At 35.3% G+C, this 22940-nt stretch overlaps 1 protein-coding gene across 2 annotated transcripts in view; it reads left to right on the top strand.

The window, feature by feature from the left end:
* Positions 1-22940, top strand: part of LOC140694057 (uncharacterized) — a 133946-nt gene that overhangs the window by 4529 nt on the left and 106477 nt on the right. The window contains exons 2-12 of one of the 2 annotated variants that reach the window (XM_072957522.1): positions 731-816; positions 1284-1404; positions 2699-2764; positions 3564-3627; positions 4980-5047; positions 7016-7147; positions 8495-8602; positions 10472-10582; positions 10965-11026; positions 13252-13336; positions 22118-22362. The gene's annotated coding sequence lies outside the window, so the exon portion shown is untranslated. Of the gene's footprint in view, positions 1-730; positions 817-1283; positions 1405-2698; positions 2765-3563; positions 3628-4979; positions 5048-7015; positions 7148-8494; positions 8603-10471; positions 10583-10964; positions 11027-13251; positions 13337-16250; positions 16616-22117; positions 22363-22940 lie in introns of those variants that run through there. The other variant, XM_072957523.1, reaches the window with a different exon arrangement.

The following is a 22940-nucleotide window of genomic DNA, read 5'->3' as shown; positions in this document are numbered from 1 at the left end:
TGCAAGTATTTTATAAGTTCTGTAAGAAGCTTGTTTTAAAATTTCAGAACTCTTAAGGTATTAGAAGTTCAGTTTTATTTTATAAGAATTTTTAAAAAGTGTTTATTTAACTCAATTAGAACAGAGTTCCTTTAACATAGGAGACTTTATTATCTCATGTATTAATACCCTCTAGAGGTACACAATGAAAAATGTGATTTATAAACAGATACATACAGACACAAGGAAAACAGAGCATGTAGCTTCAGTAACAGTTTAAGAGAAAAGTCAGAAACAGAAATCTTCCCTGGTCAAAATACCAAAAAAAGCACCTGGGGCTTATATCCCTTAATTGATTTGAGCTCTAAATGGACAAATACACAGTTTTTTTTAGAAAAAAATTGCTAAGAACAAGATTCTTTTTCATGTTGAGTAATAATTTTGGAGTTTAAATAAATACCAACAATAGAGCTATGAGGGAGGAAAAATATAAAATACTGATTTTTTTATTTGATTTCACCGTAAGGTGCATTCTTAAATACATAGGAGACAACTGTCATGATTTGCACAACTCGCTTGCAAATAGTTCAACAGTATTAACAATGATTGAATTTAGGTGGTGGGCATATGGGAATTTATCATCTTATTAAACAGTTTTCTGTACTTCTGAGACTTATAATAAAACATTGGAAGGAACCTGTTAGACATAATGCTCTATGTGAAGTAATTTGTTCCCTTTGTGAAATTCTAGGAAGGTTAAAATGCATGTTCATAACTTCAAGAAAGTCACAAGCATTTATGATGTAATCAGAACTACCTGAGGATCTGTGAAACTTGGTGAGTTGGTGAATTTTTTAAAATGTCTTAAAACATTTTGTTTTTACAAAGATTACAGGAGTAAGAGAAGGTAAATCTTAATCAACTCTTAATATTTTTTTCCTGGTTGATGTGATATAATTAAATGTGGGGAAAAAAAGGTAAATTCTAAAAGGAGACAGTACCTTGATGGTTTTCTATGGAGGAAACTCAAGCAGGAGGAAGTTTAATTTAAAAACATAAATTACTGCTCTTTATAATACATTCTAAGTTGTCATTCTTTTGAATGCCTTCCTTTCCAGACAGATGTGTTATTCTGGGAGATCATCAGGACTTCTGGGTATTTGGAGGTATTGACCTAACCAGTGGAACTGCTGATTTATAAGAAGTTGTCCAGAATTTTGGAAAACTGATTAGTAGAGGTAAATAATGTTTCCATGGCAAGTGATGACAGAAAGTGACTTCAGTGAATTTTCCTTTGTTTTTAGGCAGATGTACCTAACCATGTATGTTAACAATGATTTCAAGCTGGAGACTGAGAAGAACTGCCATTTTTGCCAGCTGGGATGCAGAAAAATTTGGACTTCTGGGTTCCACAAATGGGCTGAGGTAACTAAGACAGTAAACATATCTTCTTGGTCAACATGTATCTCAGGGTAATCACAGATGTGTTCCATTACCTGATACTGTTTTAAATTGGATAAAAACAAGAAAATTTAAGAAATAGAGTTTGTTTTTGCTTTTACATCAGTTTGGCAAAACAGAACAACCTCTTAATTACTAAGCACAAACCAATTTTTTCATTATTTTTAAAATATTTTAGTTTCTATTTATATTGGTTTTGTGATAAGTAAGTAAAATCTGTAAGCTCAGAAAATAGTCAAACCTAGGAAACTACTTCTGACAAGTGAATTAGCCTATTGAAAATCTGATTTAGATCCTTGGCATTAATTTTCAAGTTTTTACAGTTTCCTTGGATTTCTTCTATCCAGGAAAACAACATGCTCTTTTTAGATGACTATACTCTGATTATAGTCTCTCCTTTATGGATTCAACACTAAATTGTAACCATAGGTATATTTTACCATTTACAAAAGTGCCTGGTTGGGGAGTGTAATACAATGATTTTGTAAATTGAATTACTCTAAAATTTCAAGGATTTATTTTTAATTCAATTATGATTAATTTTCATTTGTCACTGGCTCTTAATGCTTTATTTTAAAGTGTCTCTCATAGACCCCCTTCTTTCATCTTCTTCCCTTATGCTCTCTGTCCAGTAACTCTAAGTTCTTACATGTTCAAGGTAGGCTTGTGTATTTTTTTAAAGGCAGGCGCACCAAAAAGCACTTTCCTGTGACTATCCTCTGTTTTGTTCATTTATGAGTCCAAATTTTATAGAATTGATTTAAAGAATGTCATATCTTTCTTATTATTGTGAATGGTTTTTAAAATGCTTTCCTTCTGACTCATTTCTGCATACTTTAAAATAATAATATGAATCAAATAAGTATGGGAATAAAATCACATTTACTTGTATCACATTTGAGTCCATTTATATGGCAAAGTCTTATTATTATGTTGTTGTTATGAACATGCATTTCATAATACACTTATTTAGATGAATCAGAGCTTATTCATTAAGGTCATTTACTTTTAGAAATATGTAATTTCTTGTGAACACATGTATATAGAAATACATGTGTCTTTTTATAATTTAAGCAGCTTAAAATACAGATAAAATAAATCCAAGATACAAGATAATATGCCTTGCATTAATTTAAATTCATGTGAGTTAAAAGACAATTTGAATATTGTTTCCCATTTTCTACTAGCTTCTTGATCATATTCAGCAGCACATTTACCTTTACATATAATTAAGGAATCTTTTTTATTTCTACTGTAGCTCTGTCATAATGGATACTCTGCCGCAGAATCAGCTGTCATCTATCCCATGTGGTCAAGCGCAGAGGTGAGAATTCTCATTTGTGGGATGACCACTCACAGCTTTAAATGTTTTTACTGTAACTGCTTTTATAAGGTAGCAAGCTAGAGAGAGAGAGAGAAACAGAGAGAAGAAAAGAGTTCTCTCTGCATATTCCCATGTTGTGTGATGGCATTAGTCTTCTTCTGCTGTATTTTTCTAGAATGTGTGTGCGTGTGTGCATGTATGTGTGAGAAATGTCTTGTCTTTGTCCTAATAGCCACTCTTCTCTCCCTCTAGTTTTTTTCTCTATCCTCCCCTCCTATATTTTTCTTTTTCATCAATATCTTCTCTTTCAAAAAATTCTTGATAAATCAAATTTCCAACTTCCTCACTTTTAATATGGTAAAGTTACTTGGATCCCCAACATCAAGGGATCTCATACTTTAATGTCTGTAAGGATTTCCAGAGACACCTTTTAAAAATACAGATTTCCAGGCCTTACTTTGAGCAGTCCTCTTCCAGTAGATCCAGGGTGAGGCTGAGCATCTCCGAGCCTTCCCCCTTCATATTATGGTGCAGGGGATCAGGGGCAGTTTTCCTCTGGGTCTCCCTGCTGTTGCTATTAACAGTGGCTACAGGATCACTAATATTTTTCTTTCTTGTTTTAATTGCATTAATATTATCAACCAGTTAATAGCATTTTCTTAAAATTATGGTCAAAAGCATAGGTGTTTGATTTATAATGGTATCTGCAAACCACTCTTTTACTGAATTAATTTGTTTTGCTTGTATTTCCAAAATTGTAAATGCTGTGAGTTAAGTGACTGCTTTGCTTCAACTACAGGAGAATGTGAAAACACTCCAGGAGAGAGAGGTTGCATATATCAATGCAGACTCATACACAGAAGGTAAATTTTATTTCAGATTGTCATTAAATAGTATACCAGTATTTAAGTCTATCAACTCCAACTCATAAACTAGGATTATCCTCTTTCTATGAGATGCCTCAATAATAACTCCATTTCTCCATTTTACCAGAGAGAACATTATTATGATTCAAATGAATCAATATGATTCATAACTAAGCTATTGATCCTAATTTCTTTAGTATATTTACCATTTGCCTATCTTGGATTACTACTTAAAACTTTAGTACTTTTGACATTCTTCCTGTGGAGCTATTTTTAAAAGTTGGGCTAAAATATTTCATACAGAAATAGTTCCTGTATGTATTGGAACAACTCTGAAATAAGCACCCACTACAAACTTCCTTTTGACCCTGACATGTGGCATGTGCATCTGTAGGCTTTCATCGTATTATGGTTATTTCTAGGTAAGTGTCACAGGACACATGTTAGTTACTGACATGCTCTAGTCTAAAGTCTTCATATTGAATTGAATAAATGAATAAAAACATGAACATTATGGCCTTACCACTTCCTTTGCCAAAGACCCCTAGGTACTGCTGCCGTAATGAGCAATGACCCTTACTTTTACTGCAGGAGCTGCAGCCTTAGCAGCAGAGTCCGCCTCTGCAGTCTCCTATCCTGAGTGTGTGCTGCAGCCTCTCTGGCTCCTGAAGAGTTATTTCCACCTTGTGTTTTAGTTTTAGCCAGACTATCTGCCTGTCTATTTATCTCCCTACCTATCTGTCTATTCTAAAATTTTATTTATTTCTTTTTACTGAAGTACATTTGATTTGTAATATTAGTTTCAGGTGTACAGCAAAGTTACTCAGTTATATACATATACATATACATATACATATACATATACATATACATATACATTGTTTTTAGATTCTTTTCCATTATAGGTTATTATAAGATACTGAATATAATTCCCTGTACTATACAGTAGGTCCTTGTTGGTTATCTGTTTCATATATGATAGTGTATATCTGTTAATCCTGAACTCCTAACATATCTCTTCCCTTCCCCCTTTCCCCTTGGGTAACCATAGTTTCTTTTCTATGTCATGAGTCTATTTCTGGTTTGTAAATAAGTTCATTTGTATCATTTTTTTGTTTGTTTACATTCCACATATAAGTGATAGAATGTGATATTTGCCTTTCTCTGTCTGACATACTTCACTGAATATGATAATCTGTAAGGTCCACCCTATTTTTAATTCTCCAGGAATGATGCCTTGAATTTGAAATCTGTTATATATTGTTTATAATTAGAAAATAAAGTTAGAATTAAATACAGGTTTGTAGTCCATTTGGAGGTATTAAAATTCTCTCTTATTTATTTTGCAGGCAATTATACTCTCAGAGTTGACTGTACACCCCTTCTTTTCCAGTTGGTATATAAACTGACAGAAGAGGTATGTAAATAGATCTGTTGTAATGATTTCTGATGAGTAGATAAATCAATAACTTTTGTTTTCTAAATTACTAATATTTAAACTGGTGACAGACATAGCTGATTTGTATAAACAAGAAATCAGAACGAGCTTTAATACACTACTTATGTGACATAACTATGAGAACAGTAGTGCTAGTCTCTGTTCTAATAATAGTTCCTAATAATTGTATACATTTGTTAAAATGTGCAGGGTCTATTGTTTCATGGGGCAGAGTCTCTTTGATATAACAGAAAGAATACTGAGCTGGGTTGGGGAAGCCTTGGCTGTGAAGATTGCCTTGGCTATTCATTCATTCATTCATTTATTCATTCAGGAAGTATTTATTGTGTGGTTACTATGTATCAGGTCCTATGAAAGGAACTCTAGCAGCAAAAGTGATAAAAGGACAAGGTTACTGAATCCAAATACTTTGTAATCTAGAGAGGCCACAGACCTGTAAATGAGGACTCATAATTCACTTGAATATTGGATACTATATACAGTGGAGGACAGTTGCAGAAGAGAGAAGTTAAAATCCTAGGGTAGCTGGTGAGGTTGGAAAGCATTAGAAGGTGTTTAGAGAAGGATTAGTGGTTAGGCTGTAAAATGGAAGGATGTGAAAGTGGGGAGAATGTTTCTCCTCAGAGGACACAGGACCTAATAAAGATGTGGATGTGTGAAAGAACATTTCCTGACCTCTGGGTAATGCAATATAACCTCAATGTAAGGTGTTGGTGAAAAAGCTGGTAAGAAACGGGGCCTGACACATAGGCCTAAATGTTCATAAATCTGGTGATGGTGAAATTAAAGAATCTTTAACAAGGTTGTACATTATCATTTTTATTCATTAGAAAAATTACTCTGTATCAGTGCAGTGAATACGTTAAGCTGTAGTAAGTCTAAAAGCAAAATGGAAATAATTCCACATACTTATTTAGTACACAGGAATTTATAAATACTAGTTATTGATGTAAAAAGTACTCTGAAAATGCTACTGCACTCTGAATCTCTAAAAATTATGTGATCTACTCATTGAGTATATGTGTGCTTCATTTAAATAACCCCCATTATAGAATTTAACTGTAGAAATGTTTCTTTCAAGTAGGTATCACTTAGATGACAGTGGGAAGTAGATGTCACATCTCTGTGGTCCTGTTTCCCAATCGCCCTTCATCTTGCCCTGTCCTTTTCACTGTTAGTGTCTTTAACATCTCATCCTCCCAAGTGAGCATCCTCCCATGCCCATCACAACGCCCACCATACTGGGAAGCTTAGGTCCTTGATCCTTTTATTGAAATGTCCCATAAAAACATCTAAAAGCACGCTGAAAAGACAGCCCTTGTTGGGGAATCCTTCTCATGAGATACATTTACTCTCTGTCCTACAGAGGAGGCTCCTGCCTTTATAGGAGGGGTAGTAAGAATTTTAGGGCCAAGAAGGAGAAGCTTAGGTCTATCCCCTTTGTACATTTATTTAATAAGTATTAAATGTGTAAGTGGTTACCATAGTGACAGGATAAATCAAACATAGTTTCTGCTATTAGTGTGTTACCTGTGTAGCCAGGAGAGACTATGATCAAGAATTTTCAAATCCAAGATAGAGATTAAAATCACCAAAGGGTATACAGATAAAAGTGTGGGAAGCAAAAAATATACTTATTTTTTGCTTAGTTTATTATTTTACATGTTGGAATTAAACAGCCTGCTTAATGGGAAATTGCAAATTTTTTCCCATTCTAAAGCCTCTTTTACATTAATTTGAATTTAATTTTCATGCCACTTTAGATACAATATATTTGACTTTCAGAGTTTTTGTTTTAGGTAGTTTTTTAACAGTTTAACTGGGAAATTAAAATGTGTATTTAGAAGTTACATTATCAGGATGAACTAATTAATTGTCCAGAAGAGAAGAGTGAGATTTTATAATCTTGTTTGATTTGATTGTCAGTGGAAGAATCAGACATCATTCATCTGGAGAAATGCTATTGGTTGCTGAGGGCTCAATCCTGAACTGGATGATTTGATTTAGAGACATTTGGCCCATTGGCTTCACCACCAATTCGTGCATCTCTGAGTGAAGGTGGGAATCCTTCTATTTTCTACAAATGTTCTTTGCTAAACACCTGAGCCTTCTTCCACCTTTGGAGCCTTGTGTAAGTCGGTTTACCTTTCTGCACTTGAATATTCTCATATATAAAATCAGTTTGACCAAGACAATCATTATGAAAGTGTGCTCCAGTGTGGTGCCTCAGCATCTGGTGCAGGGTCAGGGTGGTGGACACTGAATAGGCAAAGCTCTAGCTTCCACACATGACCCCACCTCTTCCTCAGCTGAGGAGTGTCTATTGTATTTCTTTTATATAGAAGAAGGTTCCACTGCTGTATACTTCCCCCACCCTTAAAAAATTAAGAAACCACTAGACCATCTCTAAGGTCCCCACTTAGCTCTAAACTTTTCACTACTATATATATTTTAAATGAGGTTTACAAGGAGCAGTTGTGGGTGATAATCACAAAAACTGTATTTGAAATCTGAAAGCTTGGGTTCTTCTGATTCAGACCTTTTTAAAAAAAATTTCTTACTTTTAGCAAGTCATTTAACTACTTCTTAGCTTCAATTTTCTGCTCTTTGAGGGCACAGAATTAGATTCTTGAAATAGACAGTCTGTATTCTTCAGGTTTCTAGTGTGTTTTAGAAATATTTATTTGTTAGGGGAGCTAGAACAGACAGGGTTTCCACTTCAGCAGTGCAGTTATGTTTTTACCTTTTTATAATTAGAGATTGAGAAATCATTTCATTTGAAAATAAAATGATTCCATTTATTTTTTAGGAAAAGTTTAAAAACCACAGGATTAGATTATAAATTGCCCTTTATTTCTGAAATTTAATATATTTAGTTATACAGATTAAGTGGTACAATGAAGACTGCAGTACAGAATTTCTGTCTCTTATAATATAGTGTGTTAGTTTTCTTTGCTTCATGAAGGAGCTGTATGAATCTCATTAATAACAACACAGTATATCTTTGATAGAGTTCAACTTTTCTTCTTCTTTTTTCCTTTTTCTTCTTAGTCTTTCCAAATTAGGATAATTGTGGTCTCTGACATTTTTCCAGTTAAATTTTTAAAATACATTTTTATTTTTTACATTCTACAATCACTTTTGACTTTTGGAATTAATATAAGATAGAGACAGGTATGCAGACAAAACCAAACACTAAATGATAGTATTTTCTTCTAGGAAGTTAAATGTTGGTTATAATTATGCCAGGGGGTGGGGGAAAAACTTCCTAAGACAGTGGAAACTACTGATAACTTTTAAAAACTAAATCAGTTTATGCGAGTCATGCCTCCTTTCATAGGCATGTCATTATTAACAGAAAGTTTGTTGGCTGTGATTTATTCTGTCTGTGTTCCTATTTTACAGGTTTATTTAATGCTTTTGGTGAAAATCATGACAGCCACATAGATTTTAAGGAGATATCCTGTGGGCTATCAGCTTGTTGCAGAGGACCTCTGGCTGAAAGACAGAAATGTAAGTGTGTTAAACATCACAAAATTTGGAAGCTATACAGAGAAAAAAATTAGCATCCATTCATGTAAAAAATCATCTGATTAAGGATTGAATTTTCATCCCTTTTGCAAATAGCAATCTCTTGCTAAGGTTTTACTGACGTCAGTGTAAAGGTTCAATCATCTATTCTTTTTTACTGTGGAGTAATTTAAGATCTTTGTTATTAATAATGGTTGATTTTCCAGATAAATGTACAATTCATGATAAATGAACTACATCAGTCATGATGTGTTTGAAAATGTTAAGCATATAGAAAATATTTTCTGGTAGTCTATATAGAAAATTTGTCTTGCTTAACTTGAATTTCAACTTGTTTTCTATCACTGTGTATATTGATATTTTATTAGCAAAATTAAATTTATGATAAAACAAGTTTATTAAATACTAAATTTATCTTTTAAACCTATCTAAAATATTATGGCATAATTTATAAGCATATTACATTCCTAAATCTTAACCATATTTGTTTAGGAAAATGCAGCAGTTTACATTTAATTGGAACCTAATTCTTACATATTCACTAGGGTCATTATCTCTGCATCTTTCTAAAATACAGCTTCACAAATACTGCATATTTTGGGTATGATACTTAATAGTTCAATATTCTTTAGTAATGTTGTACTGTGATGCACTCAGTTAACTTAATAGCATAATTATTACATGGGTGTGTGAAGTAGATAATTATTTAATCTTAAAAATTTAGATTTCTTTTATCTTCCCTGATAGTATACCATTACTCTAACCTGGCTTTGTGATAGATTATTTGTTCACATTAAAGTTCTGGTATTAAAGAGGCTGAAGTCTTTGTTTCTCAATTGAGGTTGTTGTCTTAAATTTTTTTTTAATTTATTTTTTTGCCAGTGGACTAGTGGAAGTTAACCAAATAGACTAACTAGCAATTTTGCTGATATTGATGTTAATTAGCAAAGTGCTGATATTTTGGATTTTTAGCTTGTTGTATATAAACTTCATTGAAGAATTGAAATTGTTCTTAGGCAAAAATATTGGGTGCACATTAATTACATTGGAGAGGCAAAATCTTTATACAGTCATCTCTCATTATCTGCTGAGGATTGGTTCTGAGACCCCCTCAGATACCAAGTCCATGGATGCTCATGTCCTTATGTAAAATGGCATAGTATTTGCATATAATCTATGCACATCCTCTTGTATACTTTAAATCATCTCTAGATTACTTTTAGTACCTAATACAATGTAATTATTTGTAAATACAATGTAAATGATATGTAAATAGTTGTCAGTGCATAGCAAATTCAAGTTTTGCTTTTCAGAACTTTCTGGGAAAATTTATATATATATATATATATACATATACATATATACTTTTGATCTATTGTTTATACCTGTGAATGCAGAACCAATGGATACGGGGAGCTGACTGTACCAGCTTTTTGTTGATTCTTAATGTAGATGGAATATTTTCAGCATTGTAAGAATCAACTCTGAAGTGATCAGTTATAAATATTAGAAATTAATTTAAAAGCTTGAATTACCTTCTCAAAATCTGTGAGATATTGTATAGTAACTTGGCCCTTCTTTTTCAGTTTGCAAGAAATTTAACTTTAGATTTAGATGAAGGATAGAGTTCTCTAAGCTGGCTAATTATATAAGGAGAGAGACTTGTGAAGTGTACAGGAATTCCTACAAGTTCAAAGGACTTTAATGACACAATCTCCTCCAAATAAGAACTTAATCCAGAATGTAGTTGTTTGAGGAACTAAGTAATTTCACTAGGGCAGGTTGTAATAAAATGTATTATACTTCAGAATATAAAAGTAATTTTCCTCCATAAGAGTTTCTTTTCTTTAGTTTGCTTCAAGGTATTTGATGTTGATGGTGATGGAGTTCTCTGTAGGGTTGAACTGAGAGCCACGTGGTTGCACAGAGGTCTGGAAGGACAACTGCACCGATGATACCCTGGTAAAGTCTGATTGTATACATCTTCTTGCATGTAAACTTCCAACAGGAACATAGAGTGAAGAATTTTTTAAAAGAGGTTGAGAAAAAGATTTCTTACTACTTCTAGGTTCTATATTATGCTACTCAAAATATTCATAGCCAAAGATGCAAAATTGGGAAGAGAATTTACCTTAGAAAATTTAATAAACTGAATGTATTATGTAAAAAAAAAAATGAAACCACTGGAAAATTGTCATAAATTTTTAAGGTAAACAAGCAATCTATTTCTGGAATTAAAAAAAAACAAAACTTGACCGAAAAAATATTTTATACTTCAGCTACTGTCTAATAAAAATGATACCTTCTCTTTCCTAACTACTGATTTGGGTTTCTGGTTTTAAAGGAATTACTTGTGGATCTATCCAACATTGTAGAGACACATAGAATGCACATGACACCACAAAGGTGAGTCTAGCAGAGACTAATTTATTCTTTTCTAAAAATACATTATATTCTGAATTGGTATACATACGTTACATATACATACTTGAATCTCTTCTGCATCATCCCTGCTAAATGCTTATTTGGACCTGTGGTTACAATAACTCCAAGTTGTCCCTAAGGAAAGCCCATTCGATCTTTAAACAACTCCATTAAGTGTTATTTACATAAAAACATTATATTTTATAAGCTAGGCATTTTGTAAAAATTAAGTAGAGACAGCCCTTGCCATCTGTAGTTTATAATCTTTACTTCTCCCAGTTTAATACATTATGGTAAGACAAAACTTATATTGAGCAAAAGAAGCCACAATAAAAGAACACATTGTACAATTTAATTTATATGAAGTTCTAGAACAGAGACAGAACTAATGTTAATAAGTGTTACAATAGTGATTTTGGAGATGGGTGAGTTAACTGAGAAGGAGCATAGGATATCTGGGATGATGGAAATTATTTTTCATCTCAATCTGGGTGGTGTATATAGTTTTTAAATTTTTTTTTCAATAATATTGGTGAGGGTCTGTCCTAAGTTCTTTAATAGCAGCCAGAATAAGTGTATAATAGCAGAAACAAGCATGTACTTTACAAAGAATAAAGCCTTGAATTTTTTTAGTTTCAAAACATTTATTAAAGATATTATAATAGGTTTGCCTTAATGTCTATGTATCCCTGTGAAACTGAAGATAATCCATATATGTGAGACACATATGAGTTAATTTGACCCTTTCTATTCAAATGTTGACATGTACCAAGTTGCAAATGGTAGGATGTAGACCATAGTGGCCTTACACAGGCTTAGAAAAATAAGTAACATTTTTTTCAATCACAAATCCAGAAGAAATCATCATAGTCTTATTAACTGACACTCAATAGAAATAAATAATAGAAATGAATTTTTCAGGGCTTGATCTTTGTTTGGCAATTCAGATAACCGTCTTCATTTACTTTTCTGCCCAAAACTAAGGTAGCCATTTCTATTTGGTATATATGAAAACAGAAACACAGGAAAGTTTCTATTAGGAAATACCTTATGTAGAGATACAATTTCCATCGCCTTTCTTCTGGGTGTTTGATAAGTATGGAGGTTATCATTGCTGTCTATTTTTATATAAGACTGAGTTTCTTCTTATGGCTGTACTTTTGAACATTAAAAAAAAAGATCATTTAGCTGCTCCATCTCCGTGTAACCATAATAATGAAATGGTAAAAATTTAGAATAGATTTTGGACCTTTCAACCAAACCTATTACCCATATTCACTGGTGACTAGACGGTGACAATATTACCCATTATTTTGTACCATTACATTGGTGTTAATATACTTCAATGGAAGTTGCATCATGAAAGCCATTAATTACCATCACAGTGCTTTAAAATCTTTTCTTGTAATAAATGGTAATATATATTGAATGAATATATGAATATCATTAATAGTAAATATTATTAAATATCTTTAAATAATAAATCATTAGATAATAAAAATATAATTAAGTAATAAACGCTAAGAACATTATTATTCATCTAGGATTGTTAAGGTGATTGTTCAAAACATGAAGTAAGAAGCATTTGGTTATATTTTTGCCTGCCAAGAAATATTGTCTACTGTATATAAATGTAATTTTTGGTACACTTTGACACCAAAAAAAAAAAAATACTGCTTTACTCAACTTGTGAAAGTAATGTTACATTTTATTTTGAGGAAATGTTAATATAGATACTCATTTATTATATATATTTAGTTCTTTTAAATCTCTTAAGAAGTCTAATAATATTGCCAGATGTTTTAAAGATCTTAGAAAATTGTTAGGGTCAAAGGGCATAATCCAAAGAGTTTGGAAAAATGCTTTCAAAGTTAGTAAATAGTCCTTTTTCTCTACCCAGAACCTTTTGTGGGTTCTGTTAGTAAACTTCACCTTGAACCAGAAGATACTGTGAGTTATTTCCCAGGTCTTACTGGAGGAAGATTTTTGGTGATAAATTGCCCACGTTATGAGTGACTACTTCAGAGTTTGGTTACTTTTGAACTTATTCTTGCTGGCCTACTTTCGGATGAATACACAGCATCTACATTAAATCATTAGTTTTCTTTCAGACAAATGACCATTGCAAGTTTAATAAAACAAATTTAATTCAAATATTATAAGAAAATGAAGATTTAAGATATTCTTAAATATTGTTTCTCTTTCAGAATGGCCATCTTAACTCTAGAAGAATATCAGATCTGGAGTGTGAACAATGTTCTTGCCAATGAGTTTTTGAATCTACTTTTCCAGGTATGTTTAAGGTAAATGACAGAGACCGAGGGCAGTGGTACCAGTAGTTCTACATCTTTTCCATTATGTAGTAGTTAGACAACTAGACTACAAAACCATATATTGTCAAAAGAACTGCATTAACCTGTACACCACCAGCAGATGGTAAGTTAGAGCGTGCGTGCTTCTTAGAGTCACAATGTGCATGATAGGAAAGTAGAGTATAGCTGATAATGTTTATCTTAATAACTCATGATAGAGCAGATTGTAGACACATAGAAAAGCATTTAAAATGTAAAAGCCATTATAATTTGCTATTTTTCTTTACTTTTTTTTTAAGACCCTCCCTAACAAGTAAGGCAGTGTGGACAGAGACATAGATCATAAGTTGGCAGCTGTAAATTTTTCACAAAGTATACCATCTTTCCAGTTAGGAGGTTATTTTAGATGCAGAGCTGTTTCTTAATTTTCTTTCTTTCTTTCTTTTTTTCTTTTTTGTAATTTAATTCTTTAGAAGGTCCAATAAAGATTGAAGGAGAAAGGAGGAAAGAAAAGCTGTCAGGGGTGAACATGAAATCATAAAACTTGCCAGATTTTAAGTATTTTTCCAGTTAAAGTAGTTCTCTTTGCTCCAATTTAAAGAAACAACTTATAGTTTCCCATTTTTCATAATTCTTCAAAAATATATGTTGATTTAATAGTATTTTACAGGGGGGAGGGGTGTGAGTAGGGACAGACTGGAAGTTCAAGATTTGTAAATACTGACAGGTATATATAGAATAGATAAACAAGCTTATACTGTATAGCACAGGGAAATATATTCAAGAATTTGTAGTAGCTCATGGTGAAAAAATATGAAAACAAATATACGTATATTCATAAAGGACTGAAAAATTGTGCTGTACACCAGAAATTGACACAACATTGTAAATGGACTATAACTCAGTTAAAAAATAGAAGATATAACTGTTAGAACACTATAAAAAAAAGTAGTATTTTAGATTTTTTTTTATTTTATTCTCCTTTTCTTATAAAAGCACCCCTATGAAGATCAATAAGGCTTGATATCTTCATATCTATCATGATCCTCCATTGTGAATACAGAGTAACCTGCCTGTGGCACAGCTATGTTAGAATAAATGAAAATTGAACTCTTCCTGACAGCTAATATCTAATGTATATTTAAAGCATATGAAATCTGATAAGCCTGTGATGCCCATTTAAATCAATCAGTTGCTCCACTGTCAGTTATCTGCCAGGATCTAAGTTGATATGTCTTTATAAAATATAAATACATATAAAAATAATATAAACCTACTATAAACAGAAATGACTTGGTTAGTAATATGAAAATTGAGCAGCTATTTTTATCTCATTTAAAATGATGCCCTCAATTACTTTAAGTTATCATTAGTTATATAGATATTTTGACCACTGAAGTTTGTGTCTGAGTCATGTTGCAGCTCTTACATAGCAAAGCATTTCGAACTTTTATATTGCCTTTCCTATTTTCTCATGCTTATCAGGGACTTGCATAGGCACTATTTTTTCTATGACTCTATAAACAGATGTATGCCTGAAATTTTCTTTTGTGTCTCAGGGTTTCTAGCATTATATTACTGACAGATTTTTTATTGGTTAGCAATCTAATTTTTTTCTTGGTATATATAGTCCTTTCAGTCCTTTCAAATATATATATGATATATATATGTAGTCAGTTTTCAATTTTGTGTCAATTTCTGGTGTGCAGCACAATGCTTCAGTCATACATGAACATACATATATTCATTTTCATACTCTTTTTCACCATAAGTTACTACAAAACATTATTGGATATAGTTCCCTGTGCTATACAGTATGAACTTGTTTATAAATTGGGAGTTTGAGATTTCCAGGTACTAAATATTAACATTACATTTTATGATGCTCACTTTATCCCATATTCAGACATGCTTTTAAAACTTTATTTTCACTTAATATATAAGCAAGCAGGCTTACTCTAAATTGTTTTATTTTCTGTCTGTTTCTAAAATAGAATTAGCTAATAAATTCAGTGATAAAAGCTTGAATTATACTTTTATTTTATTTGCCAAGATCCCACTCCTGGCTGACCATTTTGGGTATTTAAGTATAAAGTAAGTAAATGTCAGTAGATTTAGGAAACCATTCCTGTGGTAATATTATTTTCAGTCCTTTCAAATAAACTCAGTGCCCAATATTTTGCAGAGGAAGCATTCTAAACATGACCAGGATCTTCTATCTTATAAGTTTGTCAGAAAGTATCAAATGTTAAACAGTTTGATAAACAGAATAGTGCACCACACTGACCCCTACCTATATCCATGTTCTAATCCTGAAATCTGTGAATATGTTATTTTACATGGCAAAGGGTATTTTGCAGATGTATCAGGTTAAGGACTCTGAGACAGGGAGATTAGCCTGGATTATCTACATGGGCCTAGTCTAACAACAGGTGTCCTTAAAAATTGAAAATCTTTCCCAGATGTGGTCAGAAAGATATGACTTTGGAAGAAGGATTAGAAAGCTGTAAAGCTGTTAGCTTCGAAGATAGAGGAAGGGTCATGGGTAAAGAAATGTGGGTGAACACTAGAAGCCGGAAAAGACAAGGAAATATATTCTTCCTTTGACTTACAGAAGGGCATACAGCCCTGCTGACATCTTGATTTTTAGCCAAGTGATACCTGTTCCTGACTTGACCTACAGAATCATAAAATAATAAGTTTGTGTTGCTTTAAGCTGCAAAATTTGTGATAATTTGTAACAGCAGTGATAAAAATATAGGGGAGGTAATCCAAATTTATGGATTGGAGGGTTCAACATTTTAAAGATGTCAGTTCCCCTTCAACTGATTCAAAGATTTATATGTGCACATCAAAATCCCCAAAACTTAATTGTTGTTACTGTTTCTTTGTAGAACTTGACAAGCTGATTCTAAATACATAGAGAAGCTTGAAGAGCCAACAATAGCCAAGCTGATATTAAAGAACAATGTTAAAGAACTTATTATAAAACAATATTAAGTCTATGTGATAACTACCTAAAGTTAGACATATAGACCAATGGAACAGTATTGAATTAAACCCTGTACCATACATGAACAGTAATTTTAGATAGATTATAAATCTAATAAATTTGAAACAAAAAGCAAAGCATCTGGGGGAGGGTAAAGCTCAGGTGGAATGTGTGCTTAGCATGCATAAGGTCTTGGGTTCAACTCCCAGTACCTCCATTAAAATAAATAACCTAATCCCCCACCAAAATAAAGCATCTAGAAAATAGTGTAGGAGATATTTTAATGACTTTGAAGCGGCAAAGAGTTCTTAAACAGGACACAGCACTAAACATAAAAGAAGAGTTTTAAGTTAGACTTCAGTAAAATTAAGAATTATTTTTATCAAGAGATACCATTAAGAAAGTGAAAAGCCACATGGTGCGAAAATATATTTGCTATATCTATATCCACCAAAAGACTTGTATCTAGGGCATATAGAGAACAAAAACCAGTGGAGAAAACGGCAAAACCTCAATATTAAAATGTGCAAAAAAATTGAACAGGTGCTTCACACACAAAAAGAAAAATCCAAATAAGCTATGAAAAGTGGCTGAGCTCTTTAGTAATAATAAAAATACGTACTAAAACCACATTTGGAACACCATTAGACATCCACTAGAATAGTTAGTTGTTAAGTGATATGAAGCATTGGTGAGGGTAACATGCAATGGGGACTCTTACACATGGCCAGTGGGAATATAAATTCTTACAAATAATTTGAAAGTAGGCTTTTTGAATGAAAGTTATATATGTATATGTGTGTGTGTGTATATATGTACACACACACACATATACATACATACAAACACACACTCCCTGTGTACCTTTCAGAAGCTTCTACATCAGAGCACAAAAGGACATCCAGAAAATTCTCATAATCACTATTTGTTATAGCCCCAAATAGAAAATGACCCAAACACCTGTCAACAATAAATACATAACCATAAGTGGTGGCACATGCATACAAGTTGTATACTTTAAAGCAATAAAAATAAATATACTAGTTTACAGAAAACACTAGTGGATGAATCTTACATAATGTTGAGTGGAATGTACTGGACTAAAAATTTCAAAAGCAAAAAAACCAATCCATGGTGGCTGAATTTAGGATGGTGAATCCATCAAAGGGGTGCCATAGTATCTGGGAAGAAACCCAAAGTGGAACAGCAATGTTCTGTTTCTTGACTGGATGAAGGTTACATAGATGTTTTTACTTTGTGAAAAATCACTGAGCTGTATACTTAAGATATGTTCACATGTAAGCATGTATATTATATTTGCATTTTTTAAAAAAAATGTTTGCTTGCAAAAAAAGATATCCAAAGCCTAAGTATTTATCAGTAGGAGAATGGATAAAACAAATGATAGTATATTCAAACAATGGAATACAATTCAACAATAAAAAAGAATCAACTACTGATACAAGGATGAACCTCAAAAGCCTAATTTATACATTTCATTGTCAGGTAAATTTTAACTCAGAAGGTAAACAAAACTATAAGCAGGCATGTGCCCTAGGGGGAGGGGTGCTGAAGCCTTTGTCTCCTCAGACCTGTGCCATTACTGGCACATCTCGCAAGAAGAGAGGCAGGGCTCAGCCACAGCTACCATCTCCTCCTGTGCATATTGCCAGGGCGGGGGCAGGGCTGAGACCTGAATCTGCACGTGGGGGCCCCACAACCTTTTAGGCAGGACTGAGACTTGTTTATAGCCTGAGGCAGAGAGGATTTTTCTACCCTGACACCTCAGAGAACTTGTGCCGCCAAGGGAAACAAGGAGCTCAGATTTGGCACAGAGCGTAGGCGGGGCTGTTCCGTGGTCTTCCCTGAGCCCACCTACAGACCGCCTACCCGAGGCAGAGCAGGCAGCTGCACAGAGCAGCGGAGCGACCAGCACCAGGAGAGGGCAGGTGGGCAGCCACCCACCTTCCTGGCAGGAACACAGCACCTGACCACAGTGCTGGGACAGGGTGTGATCTGCCCACCTGCTTCCCCCTAAGCACAGCATCTGACTGTGGCATCAGGAGGGGGAGTGACCTGCCCACCCACTGGATAAGAGTTCAGCTCCTGACCTAGTGTTAGGAGGGGGCAGAATCTGCTGGCCAACAGCCACTGAGAGCAGCACAGATGAGGGTGCCAACAGAAGGCCTATGAAACAGCAAGCTGAGTTCATGAAGCAGGGCAAAGACACAAAGACCTCTCGATAAAATCATTAAGGGCACACCATCTCCAGGATAAGTAGGTAACTGCTACTCCTTAAGCCACGGTGCCAGAGAGATATGAGCAATGTGAAGAAGCAGAGAAACCACTCCCAATGAAAAGATCAAGAGAAATCCCCTGAAAGCATGAACAAAGAAATAGACATTGATGGTCTATTAAATCAAGATTTCAAAAAAGAGTGATCAAAGTACTGAAGGAACGAAAAGAAATAGTGTTTAGGTATATAAAATGTATCAAAAATGAAATAGAAACTATAAAGAAGAACTAGGTAGGATTAGTAAACTCATTGGCTGAGATGAGAGCTGACCTAAAGGCTGTGCAAAGCAGACAAGAAAATACAGAAGAATAAATAAGTGACCTAGAAGACAGGACAACAGAAAGCACCCAATCAGAACAGCTGAGAGAAAAACAAATGAAAAACAAAACAATATACGGGACCTATGGGGTAATATAAACTGTGCCAATGTATGCATAATAGGAGTTCCAGAAGGGGAAAAAGAACAAAGCGGATTGAAAAGGTATGGGAAGGACTCATGACTGAAAATTTCCCAAACCTAAAGAAGGAATCATATCCAAGCACAGGAGGCTCAGAGGGTCCCAAGCAGGAAGAACCGAAACAGACCCACACCAAGGCATATCCTAATCAAGATAGCCAGATTCAAGGATAAAGAAATGATCCTAAAGGTAGCAAGAGAAAAACAAAGAGTGAGTTACAAGGGAACCCCCATAAGGTTTTCAGCTGATTTTTCTACACTATTTACAACAGCTAAGACATGGAAACAGCCTAAAATGTCCATCAAAAGATGACTGGATAAAGATGTGGGATATTTATATGATGGGATACTATTCAGCCACAAAAACTGACTACATAACGCCATTTGCAGAGATATGGATGCTCCTGAAGAATGTTATTCATGGTGGAGCAGTACAGAAAGAGAAAGAGAAATACCATGTGAGATCACTCATGTGTGGAATCTTAAATATATGCAAGATCTTGTGGTAACTCACAGCAAAAAAAAAAAGTGACAATGAATATATGTACGTTCATGTATAACTGAAAAATTGTGCTCTACACTGGAATTTGTCATAACATTGTAAAATGACTATTACTCAATAAAAAATGTTTAAAAATAAATAAAATAAAATATAACCTTTAAAATACTGTATAATGAGAGGTGTGATGTTCTAGTATCTGTTCTAAGAAGTACGTTAGACACACATAAGAATAGCCAATGGTCAGAAAGATCACATGTTATCAGCTACCACCCCATGCAAATTAATGACATTTAGCAGATATTCATATATGTGTGTAAATATATAAAATAGGTATTAGTCTATATGTAAATCAAATCAAATATATTATAATCTAATGTAAAATCATATCAGCAAAAGCACTGTGCTGACATAAGTGTCTTGGTGTAAACAGATTACAATTTTTTATTGAGTTGTCATAATGGGATAATATTGTGAACCAAGTGGAAATTGTAAAAAAAAGTTATCCAAAAAAAAAAAATCCTGACTACATGAAAAGATGCAGTTACTATAAGGCCTTTCCCATTATTTATTATCAGTGTCAGAAAGTCTTGGAATAAGTTAGGAGAATTAAAAACTCTAACAAGACACAAGAATGCACTCTCTGTTAAAGAAAATAAACGAAAAGAAAAAAACAAATGAATAGACAATTAAGGTCCTACAGATAAAAATACCAATTTTTATGGGAAATAGCCTTAAAATAAAAAATAAGGAGATTATATTCTAATTTCACCTTTTGAATTAAGATATACAAAATTTAGCTGAATACCTTCGTATTTTGCACTTATGAAGAAAAAAATGTATTTGCAATGAAAAAGCAGCCATTACCCTGCCTTTTGAGTATTCTAAAGTTTTAGGTCTGAATATATTTCATCTTAAATGATCTTAAGCACTATGCAGTGGTTGGTGTTTTAAAAATACCACTGTGTGTGGAACTTTTAAAGTGCTTCAAAAAATTTATATTTTTGTAATAATTTAGCAATGGCCTGGATATTATTTTTAAGAAGACAACTCACCATGGAATACTGCAAGATTTTTTCAATGAGTTTATATTCACACATGTTTAAGATTGTCACTGTATTATGAGAAAATGTCAACCGTGGCAGTATTTTGACTTGAAAATGAGATAAGCTGAGAAGCATATTTTAAGTATAAACTAAATGATTGCATTCCTTTAAAGACAAGAAAGTAAAAGCATGATAAACTCTGACTTTGACACACTTAAAATATAAAAATTAACATAATGTAATTTTACACACTTCTCTTTAACTCTCAGTACTTTCTCAGCCCCTTTCCCATTACACCCGCGTCCCCGCTCCTGACCCTTGGTGTACACACCTCCGTTCACACGGAGAAAGGGGGGACCCGGGCGGTGAGGACCAGGGGCGCGGACACCCCCGCGGCCCGGATGGACACGGACACTCACACCCGCATCCCCGCTCCTGACCCGCGGTGTACACACCTACGATCACACGGGGGAAGGGGGGACCCGGGCGGTGAGGACCAGGGGCGCGGACACCCCAGCGGCCCCGATGGACACGGGCACTCACCCGCTCCCGGCGGGCGAGGAGAATAGTCGAAGCGGGCCCGCCAGCGCACCCGTCCCCTCCTGCCCTGCTGGCCGGGGCCCCAGCTCGGTCAGGTCCACACACACCCCGGCAGGAAGCGGGCTCAGGCCGTGGGAAACCGGCGTAACTTCAGACAGAGAGCGGGGAGCATCGTCCCGCAGACACGCAGGCAGCGCTGTCCCGGAGCCTCCTTGGCGCCGCCCTCTCAGCCCTGAGGAAAGCAAGCTCCGCCCCCAGGGAAGACGCTGGCTGCTGACGCGGACTGCGCATGCGCACCGCCACCTAAGACACGCTGGCTTCGTTCGCCCCCTGCAGGTCCTCGAGGGCGGTGCAGGATACTCGGAACTCACTGTAGAACACATGACCCCTCCCAGCCATGATGCTAAATCAATGGAAATCTCAGTGCCCTGGCCTCTTTTTTAATGGCACTGGTGATGCTCTCATCCAGCCATGCCTGCTCTCTTGCCTGGCACATTCCTCAGTCCTTGGAATCCCGCCTGAATCAGATTCTGTTCTGGAGGAAGGACAGGTGCAGAAGAATCTCAAAATTCCAGACTTAGAAGATGACCAGGAACCCAAACTCAACTCTGTCAACTCCCTGGGGTCCCCTGAGGAGTGTGGTTTTCTCAGAACCATCTGCCCTGTGTCAGGAGCAGACCAAGCCTCAGGTAGCTTAGAGAGGCTATCATGCAGCACATGCTTTGGATGGTTCTCAGTTCTGACCTGCATGATCTTGAGACCCTTTTGTAACTCCTAACACTCTGTTTTCTCATACCTATAGTGATGGTTATTGATGACTGAGTTAAACCTCTTACAATGCTGAGGTGCTATTGTTCCTTGGATAACAGAATATTTTGAAGGGATCAACTGTTTATCACTTCCCCCTAATGAAGTATGTTTTTAAAACTAGAAATATTTCAGGGGGCACTCAGGTCCTCCTCTTGCACCAGTTCCTGAGGTGTTGGCAGTTTCTGCTCTGAGCTCCAGATCCTGATCCTGCCGGTGGTCTATGGTGATGCCAGTGTGTACATGCTCTTCCTTTTGCACCGGTGTGGAAAGGAGACAGCCCTTCCCCTACATGAGGCTGCAACACGCTGACACTCAAAGCAGGCACAATGAAGAACCAGCTAGAGTCCCCGGTACCAGCTGTCCCAGGTAGAAACGTCACCTTCACCACAGTGTTCCTGTGCTCCTATCAGGCCTTCACTACTCCCAGCAGGCCATGCATGAGCAGTGTGACAGTGTGACACCTGCACAGCATGGTGGTGATGATCCCACCTTATCTGATTCTTTTTGGAATGTCCCCACACCTCTCTGAGCTTCACTTTGCTCTTCTCACAGGCAGAGTTGTACAGGCATGAACCTCACAGGGTTATGGTAGGTAGTCACGGTAGCTGCTCACCCAGTGGCAGGCTCTGCCGAGAGGGCTGCTGGGAGTGCTGTGTGTCTTCACACTTGTCCTTCACTCTCCCCAGTGAAAACACTCTTGGCCTTATCCTTCCCTGGTCTGCGGCCTTTCTGTGCTTGCAAAAGAACATGGAAACTATCTGCAAAGAAGTTTTGAGGTTCTGTCCATCTGGTCCAGGAAATGCTGACTCTCCGTGATGTGCTGTTGGGTGGGCTCTCATGGGAGGGGCTTGGGCAGGACTTCCCTTTGCAATAAGCTGCCCCACCCAGCCCTTTCCATGATCCAGACTCCTGGGACCAGGGTGCAAATCCCCAGCTCCGCACTT

Source organism: Vicugna pacos, unplaced genomic scaffold (genome assembly GCF_048564905.1).
Source record: "Vicugna pacos unplaced genomic scaffold, VicPac4 scaffold_20, whole genome shotgun sequence".
Taxonomy (NCBI): domain Eukaryota; kingdom Metazoa; phylum Chordata; class Mammalia; order Artiodactyla; family Camelidae; genus Vicugna; species Vicugna pacos.
The sequence above is the reverse complement of the archived record's forward strand: the minus strand, read 5'-3'. Positions and strand labels throughout refer to the sequence as shown.